This window comes from Miscanthus floridulus, chromosome 15 (assembly GCF_019320115.1).
Source record: "Miscanthus floridulus cultivar M001 chromosome 15, ASM1932011v1, whole genome shotgun sequence".
Taxonomy (NCBI): domain Eukaryota; kingdom Viridiplantae; phylum Streptophyta; class Magnoliopsida; order Poales; family Poaceae; genus Miscanthus; species Miscanthus floridulus.
In genome coordinates this window covers 31739501-31752981 of record NC_089594.1, presented here as the reverse complement: position 1 = coordinate 31752981, position 13481 = coordinate 31739501, and the positions used below count along the sequence as shown (strand labels likewise).

The 13481-nt window shown below is 54.7% G+C and overlaps 2 pseudogenes; one reads left to right on the top strand and one right to left on the bottom strand.

The window, feature by feature from the left end:
* Positions 1-9868: 9868 nt before the first annotated feature.
* LOC136507316 (ABC transporter G family member 5-like) lies at positions 9869-11622 on the bottom strand (annotated as a pseudogene).
* Positions 11623-11788: 166 nt separating this feature from the next.
* LOC136506608 (putative F-box protein At1g32420) lies at positions 11789-13259 on the top strand (annotated as a pseudogene).
* Positions 13260-13481: the final 222 nt, after the last annotated feature.

Sequence of the window (13481 nt, the reverse complement as noted above, 5' to 3'; positions counted from 1 at the left end):
TTCTTCCCTGTGCCCGCTGCTCTAGCGACGGCTCAATGGGGGCAGAGCTAACACAGGCAAGGTAAGGTGGGGAGGGGCGAGACTCGTTGCGTATTTATGCAGGGTAAAGGTGAAACGGATGGGCGATGAAATCGGGGAAGTTTCCCCTAGGTTCGGTGCGGTTAACCCCGATCCAATTTTACCGCCCACGTGCCCACCTTTTCCTCATTAATTGTAGGAACAGTTACGTCCCATCCGCTGACACCACGTCACGCCCGACCGCGGTAGCAGCGGGCATCGTTCCGTCTCCCAAAAAAAATCACCTCAAAAGGCGCGCCAGCCGTTATCAAGCCGATGGGGGAGACATTCCCCCCACCCTATTCCTTTCAGATGAAGGAACTGGGCGCTGAGCCTATTATAGTCCAGGGGTTCAGAGGCTGGGCCCCTAAGGGTTTCAACAGCCGCTCCAGGGCAACAGAGTCAGGGACAACCGTGGGCGAGCCCACATGGGGCCAAGGCCCAAGCAAGCGAAACACTTGGGACGCCCTAAGTCGTGTCCGAGACCGGCAGGGAGGTCTTCGAATGGGATCCCACCGTAGGGAGGCACCGAGCCACCGGGGCCCAGCGAATGGCCTCAGCACCCACTAGAGAAACCATCTGGTACTCTTGGAGTGCATCTCTAGACCACTAGCCGACCCCTAGTGAACGGGGCACGGGCCTCCACTCGGACTTACCCGATAACAGCTCACCAGAGATGTCATCGCTCGCACCCACCGAGGGTAGCCTGACATATCCCCCCTCCTTCTGAGCGAAAAGGAAGCATGAGGGTCGCACAAAAAGTCAGGGGAACCCCTGATCGCCCTCTTGCTTTGTGTAGAGGCTCGGGGGCTCTTCCTGCAACCTTGCTGAAACCCCGCGACCCGAACTTGCACTTATGGGCTTAGCAAATACGATAAAAACTCCTCACTCAACACGAAAAAAGCCCCTAGAGGAGTAAATCCACTCCTCCAGGGCCTCGGGGGCTACACCCGGCGGGTGTGCTCGCGCGCACCCACCGAAACCTCAAAAAGCGAAACACAATCCCTACAGGAGCGGCTGCAAGCCAAGTCTCGACAAACCCTCAGGGAGAGTGCTTGCACTCCCCCTAAGGCTCAGGGGCTACTGTCGAGTACCATAAAACAGGGTACCCCGAGCGTACACCAAAAGAATCACTTAAACCCCATCAACAACGAAGCCAGAAGGTAAGCCGTGGGTTCACCACCGGCCCTGTCCGAGCCCACCAGCTCTCCGCCTCGCCTTAGGCCTCGCACGGGAGGTCGCGACGCCTAGATGAAATCTCCGCCTCGAGCGAGGCCTCTCCTAGGAGGCCTCGGCAAGGAGCCCAATCTCCGTCTCGCCCGAGGCCCCGTGCGTATAGCCTCGAACGAGATAGCCATTCCCCGTATTGCTCGAGGCTGGCCTGTCAATAACCGGTCGCTCCCTCCTCGACCAGTCTTCCCGATAGCGTGTCAAGTCCCATTAATACGTTAACCACTCCCGCAATCTCAGCCGGACGATGGCTTGACACCATGGAGTGGCCGATAGGACAAGGAGTCGCATCAACGCCATACCGGCTAGCACAAGACGTGGCGGGGATTACCGGCCACTGTGTTCTGGTGCTATGCCCATGATCAGCGCCAGCACTACATTTTGCCCCGTAACCCCTGCCCCGAAGACAACGCGGCATGGGAAGTCTAGTCCAGGTCGTCATCGCCTCTGAAACAGCGTACCAGATCAACCGCTCCCTCCGAGCCTCGGCACTCTATGTCAGGGCCTTAGCTATCTCGAGATTCACGTCTGCCGAGACCCCCTCACGATGATTCGGCATAGGCATCAACCGAGCCTCGGCTTCACATGCCGTCAATCTACAGTGACCCGCACGCCGACCGCCGCGCCCGCTTCGAGGTAGCCCTGGAGCTCCCATGACGCACAGGATCAGATGAGACCAGCACGTCACCCCATTGCTTCAAGGACAGACCACTCTGACGACCACGCCGCCAAAGGAACAAGCTACAAGGCTCGGACACACCACCTCTGTTCACACGACGCCGTATAGTTAGCACACGTACTACCCTTGTCCCCCCTTCAACTATAAAAGGAAAGGACCTAGGCCATTTCTAGGGGAGGGAAGGTACGTAGGCACAAGCAATGCTCTGTAACACGCACGCTTTCCTACTGCATGAGAGCAATGTCTCAAGCAGCCCGCACCGCTCCATGCCGACCCCGAGACAGCTCCTCCTCCTCCCCCTAGGAGCGCCGGGCTGCTTGCCGACGCCCCAGGCACCATCTCCCCTATGTCAGGGAGATGGTCCAGGGGACCCCGCCCCATCTTGCCCTCGTCATCCCCGTTTGAGGCATCCGTCGATAGCGACGGCGACGGGGACTCCTCCAACAGGAGGTCGTCCTTCCTTTGCTGCCGGTGACGCTCATCTAATTTCTTGCGCGCGAGAATCTGCTTCATGCGCTTTGCCGCCTTGGCGTCCTTTCGCTTTTTCTGCGCCTCGGCGTGCACCTGGTTGATCGCCCGCCACCTCACGTCCTCAGGAACGGGCGGCGGAGAGGCTCGCACGTCTCTCATCCCCTGTAGGAACGGCGATCGCACATGAGGGAACGAGAAATAATGAGAAACGGAGAAGGCTCGAGGGCTGCAGCGGCGCGCAACTTACCAGCGAGAGGAACCCCCGCGACGGATGCATCGCGAGGGTGGTCAAACCACTGCTCCTCAGCTTTGCATCCACCGTCTCCCTCACTCGGCAAAGAATTTCCTCATCGGAGAGGGCGGAGGAAGACATCCGGATGCCCGCGGCCGGCTCATCCGGCCTCATCTCGAACAGGCACCGCCGCCGGGCCATCAGCGGCAGCACCCTCCGACGGTGGAAGGCAGCCACAACCACAGCCACGGTAAGGCTGTGTTCCTGCAGCCTCTGAAGCCCCTCCAGGTGCGGCTGCAGCTTGGGCTAATCCTCCCTTGGGATGCCGTACTTCCACCTCTCCGGGCAGCTCCCCACAATCCGCCCAGTGTAGGGAGGAAGTCTGCCATCATATTTGTGGAGATAGAACCATCTCGTGTACCATCGACGTTTGGATGACGCGAGCTGGGCCGGGATGTAGAGGTGCTGGAGGTCCTAGCGCACTTGGAGAGTGCAGCCACCAGCCCTCACCGCCTTCCTTGTGCCCGACGTGCCCGTCGGCTTGGTGGTATGCCCCACCCAGAAGAGATGGAGCCAAAACTCCCAATGGGGAGCAATCCCCAAATACCCCTCATAGACAGCGACGAAGATGGCCGCCTACGTGATGGAGTTGGGGTTGAGGTTGTGGAGCTCCACGCCGTAGTAGTGTGGGAGCGCCCGCATGAACCGGTCCGCCGGAACACCGAGGCCACGCTCGTGAAAGGATACGAAGCTCATGACGTAACCGTCGCGAGGCCTCGGCTCTAGCTCGCCCAACGGAGCGATCCACTCCGGCCTGTTGGGGTCAGTCATCGGATGAAGGAGTCCGCCATCGACGAGCGACTGAAGCATCTCCACGGTGACGTCAGATGGATCCCAAGGGTCCGCCTCGATGACAACGATGTCGCCGGCCATGAGTGTGATGGAGGGTTCGAATGCGGCGGTGAGTCTATCTCTCTGTCTCTGTCTCTCTCTCTCCCTCTCGGCTTGCCCTTCTCCCTTCTTCTTCCCAGTGCCCGCTGCTCTAGCGATGGCTCAATGGGGGCAGAGCTAACGCAGGCAAGGTAAGGTGGGGAGGGGCGAGACTCGTTGCGTATTTATGCAGGGTAAAGGTGAAATGGATGGGCGATGAAATTGGGGAAGTTTCCCCTAGGTCCAGTGCGGTTAACCCGATCCAATTTTACCGCCCACGTGCCCACCTTTTCCTCATTAATTGCAGGAACAGTTACGTCCCATCCGCTAACACCACGTCGCGCCCGACCACGGCAGCAGCGGGCGTCGTTCCGTCTCCCAAAAAAATCACCTCAAAAGGCGTGCCAGCCGTTATCAAGCCGATGGGGGAGACATTCCCCCCACCCTATTCCTTTCAGATGAAGGAACTGGGCGCTGAGCCTATTACAGTCCAGGGGTTCAGAGGCTGGGCCCCTAAGGGTTTCAACAGCCGCCCCAGGGCAACAGAGTCAGGGACGACCGTGGGCGAGCCCACACGGGGCCGAGGCCCAAGCAAGCAAAACGCTTGGGACGCCCTAAGTCGAGTCCGAGACCGGCAGGGAGGTCTTCGAATGGGATCCCACCGTAGGGAGGCACTAAGCCACCGGGGCCCAGCGAACGGCCTCAGCACCCACTAGAGAAACCCTCTGGTACTCTTGGAGTGCGTCTCTGGACCACTAGCCGACCCCTAGTGAACGGGGCATGGGCCTCCACTCGGACTTACCCGATAACAGCTCACCGGAGATGTCATCGCTCGCACCCACCGAGGGTAGCCTGACATATCCCCCCACCTTCCGAGCGAAAAGGAAGCATGAGGGTCGCACAAAAAGTTAGGGGAACCCCTGATCGCCCTCTTGCTCCGTGCAGAGGCTCGGGGGCTCTTCCTGCGACCTTGCTGAAACCCCGCGACCCGAACTTGCACTTATGGGCTTAGCAAATACGATAAAAACTCCTCACTCAACACGAAAAAAGCCCCTGGAGGAGTAAATCCACTCCTCCAGGGCCTCGGGGGCTACACCCGGCGGGTGCGCTCGCGCGCACCCACCGAAACCTCAAAAAGCGAAACATAATCCCTACAGGAGCGGCTGCAAGCCAAGTCTCGACAAACCCTCAGGGAGAGTGCTCGCACTCCCCCTAAGGCTCAGGGGCTACTATCGGGTACCATAAAACGGGGTACCCCGAGCGTACACCAAAAGAATCACTTAAACCCCATCAACAACGAAGCCAGAAGGTAAGCCGTGGGTTCACCACCGGCCCCGTTCGAGCCCACCGGCTCTCCGCCTCGCCTTAGGCCTCGCACGGGAGGTCTCGACGCCCTGACGAAATCTTCGCCTCGAGCGAGGCCTCTCGTGGGAGGCCTCGGCAAGGAGCTCAATCTCCGTCTCGCCCGAGGCCCCGTGCGTATAGCCTCGAACGAGACAGCCATTCCCCGTATCGCTCGAGGCTGGCTTGTCAATAACCCATCGCTCCCTCCTCGACCAGTCTTCCCGATAGCGTGTCAAGTCCCATTAATACGTTAACCACTCCCGCAATCTCAGCCGGACGATGGCTTGACACCACGGAGTGGCCGACAGGACAAGGAGTCGCATCAACGCCATACCGGCTAGCACAAGGCGCGGCGGGGATTACCGACCACTGTGTTCTGGCGTTGTGCCCACGATCAGCACCGGCACTACATTGTGCCCCGTAACCCCTGCCCCGAAGACAACGCGGCATGGGAAGTCTGGTCCAGGTCGTCATCACCTCTGAAACAGCGTACCAGATCAACCGCTCCCTCTGAGCCTCGGCACTCTACGTCAGGGCCTCGGCTATCTCGAGATTCACGTCTACCGAGACCCCCTCACGATGATTCGGCATAGGCATCAACCGAGCCTCGGCTTCATGCGCCGTCAATCTACAGCGACCCGCACGCCGACCGCCGCGCCCACTTCGAGGTAGCCCTGGAGCTCCCATGACGCACAGGATCGGATGAGACCAGCACATTGCCCCATTGCTTCAAGGACGGACCACTCCGACGACCACGCTGCCAAAGGAACAAGCTACAGGGCTCGGACACACCGCCTCTGTTCACACGATGCCGTATAGTTAGCACACGTACTACCCTTGTCCCCCCTTCAACTATAAAAGGAAAGGACCTGGGCCATTTCTAGGGGAGGGAAGGTACGTAGGCACAAGCAATGCTCTGTAACACGCACGCTTTCCTACTGCATGAGAGCAATGTCTCAAGCAGCCCGCACCGCTCCATGCCGAGACCTGGGACAAAGCTCCCTCTCTCATCTAGCTTGTAACCCCCTACACCAAGCACTTCGGTGCAAGGAATACAAGATCGACCTCCCAGACTGGACGTAGGGCGCCGATTGCCCGAACCAGTATAAGCCTTGTGTCTCTTTGCATCACCATCCGGGATCGGGGACATGCAGTACAAATTTACTAGTTGGTTGAGGACCCCCCGGTCCGAAACACCGACACCAAGTCTACTAGACACATCTTCTATGGTCATTCTTTGCTTGAGAGGAATGTTGCGCAATTGTTCCAAATCAAGAGGCATTGCCTTGCGGCCACATCTACCCTTCTTTAGACTAGCAACCACGTCCGGAATGTTTTGAGCAAGTTGGGTTTTACCTCGCTTCCATATGTGCTGAACTGATCGAATATGAACTCCAAATTGATCGGCAACAATTCTTGTATCTTCCTTGCCTAGTTTCCCATTCTTGCTTCTAGCCAACAATGCTTGGTACACTTGTTTTCTAACTTCTTCAGGAATGTCATGCTTTGGATGGTTTACTTGAACGGGAGCTTCAACATCTTGTTCTACTAAAGGAAAAAAAAAGCAAGCACATTCATAGTAATAATTAGCCACGGCATGTTGTAGCTATAGGAATAAAACAAGCACATACTTAGCCACGGCATGTACTAGCTATAGGAAAAAAACTTACCGGGTAGGTTTTGTACATAATCAAAATCAACCGCACCAAACTCGTCTAGTGGCAAGTTCAAATCAAACGCTGTCCAAAAAAGCAGAAAGAAAATGAGAAACAAAACTACACGTTGTTGCTTTGAATATAAAAAAAAGAACAAACAAACTGAGTACATTACCATATGTGGTGTGATCCTCCAATATTGCCTCATTGAATGAAAGATTGTCGTCGTCATCTTCTTCTAAACGAACGTTCAAATCGAATGGATTAGCCATTGCTGTACATGGAAAGAGAAGAAGTGGAGAAGGAAAGAGTGGAGCACGGCACAGATAAAAATAGAAGAGGTTGAGATGGAAAGGATGAAGCACCGGTTAAATAGGAAGGGGTAGATGGACAGACGCTCAGAGAAAACGAGAGCGCGCACGGTGCCATCCAACGAAAAAAAGCGACAAAGAACGAGCTGTAGGCAAGCCATTCGAAACCAGAAAAAAATGCGCGCGCGCATGAGCAGCAATGCGCCCACACCCGATCCAGCGAGCGCTATGCAAGCAAAGCCCCAGCATAGTGCCATGCAAAAATGTCTTACGACCATCATAAAAAAGCACACCTACAGGGACTTGAACCGTCGACCTCCAACCTCAAGCCGCGGCGGACTAGCCACTCGAGCTACACAAGATTGTTGTAAAGGTGACACCCGCAGCGCTATTTAATAAGGGCAAAGGAGGAAAAATACCCCCTAATTAATTACTCCTTGGTAAGCACAATCATGTCCTAAACGACAACTAATCTAGGTATGGAGGGAGTATAAAATGCAGATCAGCTTGAAGAAGCTACCCTGTTAGCTTTCCAAACAGGGCCTCAGACGTTGTTCCCAAAGGTGGTACCCTTCGCTAATCCTGCCACAACTTGATTCTTTGACATACGCGTGGGTCCAATTTATTTTTCTGTCTCGCCAATCCTTCTTGCCACAACTCGTTTCTACCGTGTCGGCCTCCGCGTCCAGTGCAATCTGTGCTGCGCTGATCTGGTCACACACCACGAGTGCTAGATCGCATATGCCGTGCAAACGCGGTGATGGCTGGCGAAGTTGCGAAGCCCATGAACGTCTCTCGGGAAGACCTATTGGGGAGGTGCACTTGGTGTTGATTTAGGGTCGGCAAGCCACCTAGATCGCCCATGAATCTCGGGAGATGCATAGGACAAGTACTGAGTGGTGGAAGAGCTAGAGTTTGGAGGAATAAAGAGTAGGGTAGACTTGTGTTTTTCGATTGTGCTAGATGCCTCAATCGACGGTGTACCTCTCGTACATATACAAAGGGGGTCAGTCTTATTCCACTAGAAAACAAATTCATGTCGAAATTAGCATGTTTCCTAGTTTTGTTATTCAGACTAGGCAAAACCATCTAGGCCAGCTTTGACCAATAGCAAATTGGCCTAGCCGACCTCCAAACCCGGCCTGGCCGGTTTCACTTCCTAGTGTCAAACATATATCCACTGTTTTTAGGTGAGGTTGCCCGAATCTAAAAACACAACAATAATATGAATGTTGTGAATCCAAGTGCGCAATTTGTTCTAAGGACGATATATGTATAGTCCATTTCTTAGAAAGCACCTTGGCTTCTTGCCATTAATTGCTTTTGGGAGACTATTGTCTTGCAAAGTCTCCGGCAGATAAAAAATTTCCAAATACCACTTTGTACATACCTTCCCAACTTGAAGACCACTTGCCATACTTATTGCTTCTCGTTCTAAGTGGTATAACGGTCTTCCAAGCCAGATACCCAACTTGAAACGATTTCCCCTTTAGCTTCTTGTTGTAAGCGCAGGCAATTCGAGCTTTATCCCTCAATTTCCTTTAGAACTTTAATTCTTTTACCCATCACCTCGTCGATATTATCAACCACAATTTCATGGTGCATGGTAGCAAATAGATTTTTTGTTTTGCCAATTTATATGCACCCAAATTTATTTTGACGGGCAACACAACTTCCTGTCCATGTACCAACTCAAAATGTGTAGCTTTAGTTGCACCATACCTAGAGATATTGCTTGAGACAAAAGTTCATGCCATCTCCTAGGATTGACCTCAATTTTTTTATGGGCTTGATCAAAGCCTTATTACTAAGACTCAGCTTGACCATTGGCCTGAACATAGTACGGAAAAAGAATTGAGCAACTTGATCTCTCGTAATTTTGACACAAAAGGTGGCCCTTGATTCATAGTTAAAGTTTGTATGAGTTATTATATATCCTTTTTTTGAAACAATTATGAAAAAAGTCTACATCACCCCATGAGGTTTGGAGAGGTGTCTACTTAACCCCCTCAAGTATAAAAATAGGTATTAAACACATTAAAGTTTGCAAAACCGGTCAATTTACCCCCTAAGGTGGTTTTGCTAGGTAGTTTTGCCACACTGGCGCGCTGAGGTGGACTCTGATGCTGATGTGGATAATTGACGAGTGGGCCCCGCTTGTAAGTGATAGGTCCTTCTCTCACCGACATGTGGTCCCCATCTGTCATCCCCTACCTCTAGCGCCTCCCGTCACAGCCTGCCTGAGCAGGGGCTGGCGCGACCTCACGGGCAGGTGTCGCCACGCCGAGCGGGCGTGGTCTCGTCGGGCAGACGCGGCCGCGCGCGACGGCGGGGCTACGGTGATACACACAACAGATTGTAATCCCATGGTTATCACCCATGATAATAATAAACACTACCGAAACTACTCTTCAGATTTTTTTCAGGATTTTAAATGTTCTTTCATTAGTAGAGATTGTAATAGAGTTGCCCATTTGCTAGCTAAGCAGGTCACAGGTGATACACAGTCCGGGTGGTGGCATGAATGCCCGGCGTGCATCATTAACCTGATGTCTGCAGATTGTAATCCCGGTTCGAATTGATGAATGAATCCCCAAGTCGCAAAAAAAAACTACTCAACAGATTTTTGTGTCAAATATTTTTTTTTCTAAAATAGTTCTAGCTCCAAAAAAAAAATGCCCAACGTAACAAAAGCCTGGCCTGACCTGCTGTCCCTTGGGCCTTGGTCAGGTCACACAAATATCCAATCCTGAATTATGCACCGGGCCCAGTTGCGCTGCAGCTCCACAGACAGCCCAACAACATCGTGTCGTCGTCCCCGAACGCCCAAGACCTAACTCACCGCCGCCGCGATTGTGACCGGCGTACTGATCGCCGGGCTTTTTACATATTTACCATTATTACGATCGCCACTTACAGGAATCGCACTCTTAAAATGACGCTTACAGATTTAGCCGTTTTAGTTCGCGCTCCTTTCATTTTTACCACTTTCGCCTATGTGGCACGCCAGCTCGTGCTGACACGCTGGCACCGGCACGGGAAATGACCCCGCTGCCCCCGGCCATCTTTCAATTAGACGCGTCGTTGCCCTCTCCCTTTTCTCTCTGTGAAGATCGGGCGGGAACGCGGCGACCTTGTCGTCGAGGAGCGACTGGCTCATGGCGCGCAGCACCCGCACCTTGAGCACCGCCGGCAGCGCCGCCAGCGGCGTGTTGTCAAACATCTGCACACCCCGCACGAAGCACTGCGTCGGGTCGCTGAACTCGTTCTGCATCACCGCCTCGTACGGGTACTTGACCAGCGACAGGTAGTGGAACCAGAGCCAGTACCGCTGGATGCGGTCCCGGTTGATGAAGAAGCCGCTGAAGAGGAGGAAGTAGGCCAGCGTCGACACCACCATGGGAAACCCAGCATCACGTTCGTCACCACGCCAGAGAGGAACGTCGCGAACCCAGAGCCGGCCCAGAAGGACGCCAGCACGATGGCCACGAAGAAGAACAAGCCGTCAGCGCCGCCGGCCAGGCCCACGGCGAAGAACGTGGTGAGCGCGAACGCGAAGGAGAGCACGATCAGCGACGGGAAACCGACGATGGTCTAGGAGAGCACATACAAGGACCGCCGGTATGCGTTGTAGGCCGTCTCCTGGAGGAAGATGTAGCGCTCGTTGAGGAACACGGGGAGCGAGTCGGAGCAGGTGTAGAACATGGTGGACATGGCGATGGCAAAGAAGCCCAGGCGCTCCTCGACTCCCCCAAGGGAGTCGTCCAGGCGCCAGAAGATGGTCGCCAGGATGAACCCCGTCACCATCACGGCCGCTAGGCGGATGATGAAGATCTCCGGCGTGCGCTTCGTGCTGAGGAACGCGCGACGGGTGAGGACGCCCATCTTGACCTAGAACGGGTTCGCGAACTTCGACACCGGGGCCGCCGGCGCCGCCAACTCCCCGGGCGAATGCACCGACACGGATCCGTCGGTCGCGCCGGACACGAGCTTCCCGCGAGAGATGCTGGCGCTGATGGCCTCCTTCAGGGACAGCGACGGCTTCTCGCCGTGCCCGTCGTGGTGCTTCGCCTTGGGAGGCATGCGCGTCTGCCATTTCTTGTTGTGCTCCACGAGGTCCCTGGCCCCGTCCGGCATGGTCTCCAGCTCCCTGATGAGGTCGAGCGCGAACTCCGTCGGGTTCTCGTTGCCAGGGATGGGCTTGCCGAAGTCGTTGAAGAAGGATGGCAGCGCGCGTGGCGAGCCGTAGTACACCGTCTGGCCACGGGAGAGGAACAGGAGGTGGTCGAGGAGGCCGAGGATGCGGTAGCTCGGCTGGTGGATGGACATGACCACCACGCTGCCGCTCTACGCGATGCGCTGCAGCACCTTGACCACCATGAACGCGCTGGTGGAGTCGAGCCCGGAGGTGGGCTCGTCAAGGAACAGGACGATGGGGTCGTGGATGATGTCCACGCCGATGGACACGCGGCGGCGCTCCCCGCCGGACATGCCGCGGTGGCCCTCGTCGCCGATGATGGTGTTGGCCGCGTTGCGCAGGCCGAGCTGGTCGATGAGCGCCTGCACGCGCTTCTTCTTCTCCTTGGTTGGCAGCGAGCGAGGCAGACGGAACTCGGCGGCGAACATGAGCATCTCCTCCACGGTGAGCATCGGGTACAGGAGATCGTCCTGCATGAGCTGGCGTTGAAAGATGGCCGGGGGCAGCGGGGTCATTTCCCGTGCCGGTGCCAGCGTATCAGCACGAGCTGGCGTGCCACATAGGCGAAAATGGTAAAAATGAAAGGAGCGTGAACTAAAACGGCTAAATTTGTAAGCGTCATTCTAAGAGTGCGATTCCTGTAAGTGACGATCGTAATAATGGTAAATATGTAAAAAGCCCCTGATCGCCGCACTAGGGCCTCGCGCCTCACCGCCCCCGGCGAGAGCGCCGAGTCGTTACGCCGCCGGCTAGCTCCGGCACGGGAACCAACCACGATCGCCCTGGTAAGCCATTTGCGCCCTACGCGCGCACCTTCTGCGATCGCGGTGATCTAACCTTTCCTTCTGTGGCCACCTCGATGCGCTCCTCATCACAAATTAAAGATCCTTTTTTTTTCTCCCGATCCCACGCAGCGATGGCGTCGTCGTACAAGCCGCACGCCGCGCCGAAGACGCGCGCTCTCGCCGCGTCCAGCATCGGCGCTCAGCCCCTGGACCCCCTGTACGAGATCCTGCTGCGCCTTCCCGCCAAGGTCCTCTGCCGACTGCGCACGGTGTGTCGGTTGTGGCGGTCCATCCTCTCTGACCCGCAGTTCGCCGCGGTCCACGCCACGCGGCACCCGGGGCCGCTCATCGTCGCCGCTGTCGATGCAGGGCCCGACGTGCTCGTCAACATCATGGATCTGTCAGGGCAAATCTTGAAGCGTGTGGGCTGCGTGCCGGGTCAGAGAGTCATGAGCACGGCCCTTGACCTCGTCTTTGTCAAGAAATTGGAGGGACCAAAAATGGATAGCAGCAGCAGCAGCTACCGATTCCGCAACCCATTTACTGGAGACGTGCGTTAGTTACCAGACAAATTGCTCAACCCAGCAACTGGAGCTGTGTATCAAATACCAGACAGCTTCGCTGAAGAACATGTGGATCTCGTATTGAGCTTGGTTTCAGAGCCCAGATATCTGTTTGGTCAGGTCAGCAGCACAGGAGAATACAAGGTGTTCCGGAAGCTAAACCATTATTCCCTCCAGTTTGGAGGCCGGCAGCTGTCCGAGGTCTGCACAGTCAACAGTAGCTGCCGCACAGGGTGGAGGGCAGTCACGCCCCTTGAAGAAATCCGGTATAGTGTGGGTGTGGTAATTAATGGAATCGTCTACTCCCTATGTTCTGAACCGCATAACTATCACTTTTGATGACCGAGTTACTGAGAAAGACTTGATAATTACGTTTGACCTCGAGACTGAGAAATGGAGGCCATTTATGCGAGGACCCCCGATCAGCCTTCCCGATGCTGCTGCTCAGGTGTTCAAGGACCTTCCAACTATAAAGCAGCTAACATTAGCCAACCTGAATGCTCTTTAGCTGTTGTGCATGGCCCAGCTCCCAGTATGGACTTTTGGATTCTGATGGACTCTGCTAAGGGTCTCTGGGTCAAACAGTATATCATACAATTTGAATAGTATGCCATTTATCATCATGTGAATCCATTGGTGCTATTAGGCGATGGAAGGGTGGTCGTATATAAAGAAGGCATGCAGTTTTTACAGATCTATGACCCAAGGACCAACACGCTCACAGATTCAGTGGAGGCGTGCCATTTTTCTGCAGTTGCTTTGTACGAAGGAAATCTACTGAGCTTATAGTATGCGAGTGTTATAATGATGCGAGTATTCTACTGTACTTATTTTTTTGTTTGTTCAGGTCTACTGTACCAGTTTTTATTAGGTTTTATGTAACTTCATTAAGACATGTTGTTTCTTCCGTTAACATTACATTTTGATCATTTATCATTTGCCTATGGAAAGAAGTAGTCTACTGATTATCATTTATCATTTGCCTTAGAAAGTACTCTGCCCTTTAAAGGTGCTCTCTGTGTAGAA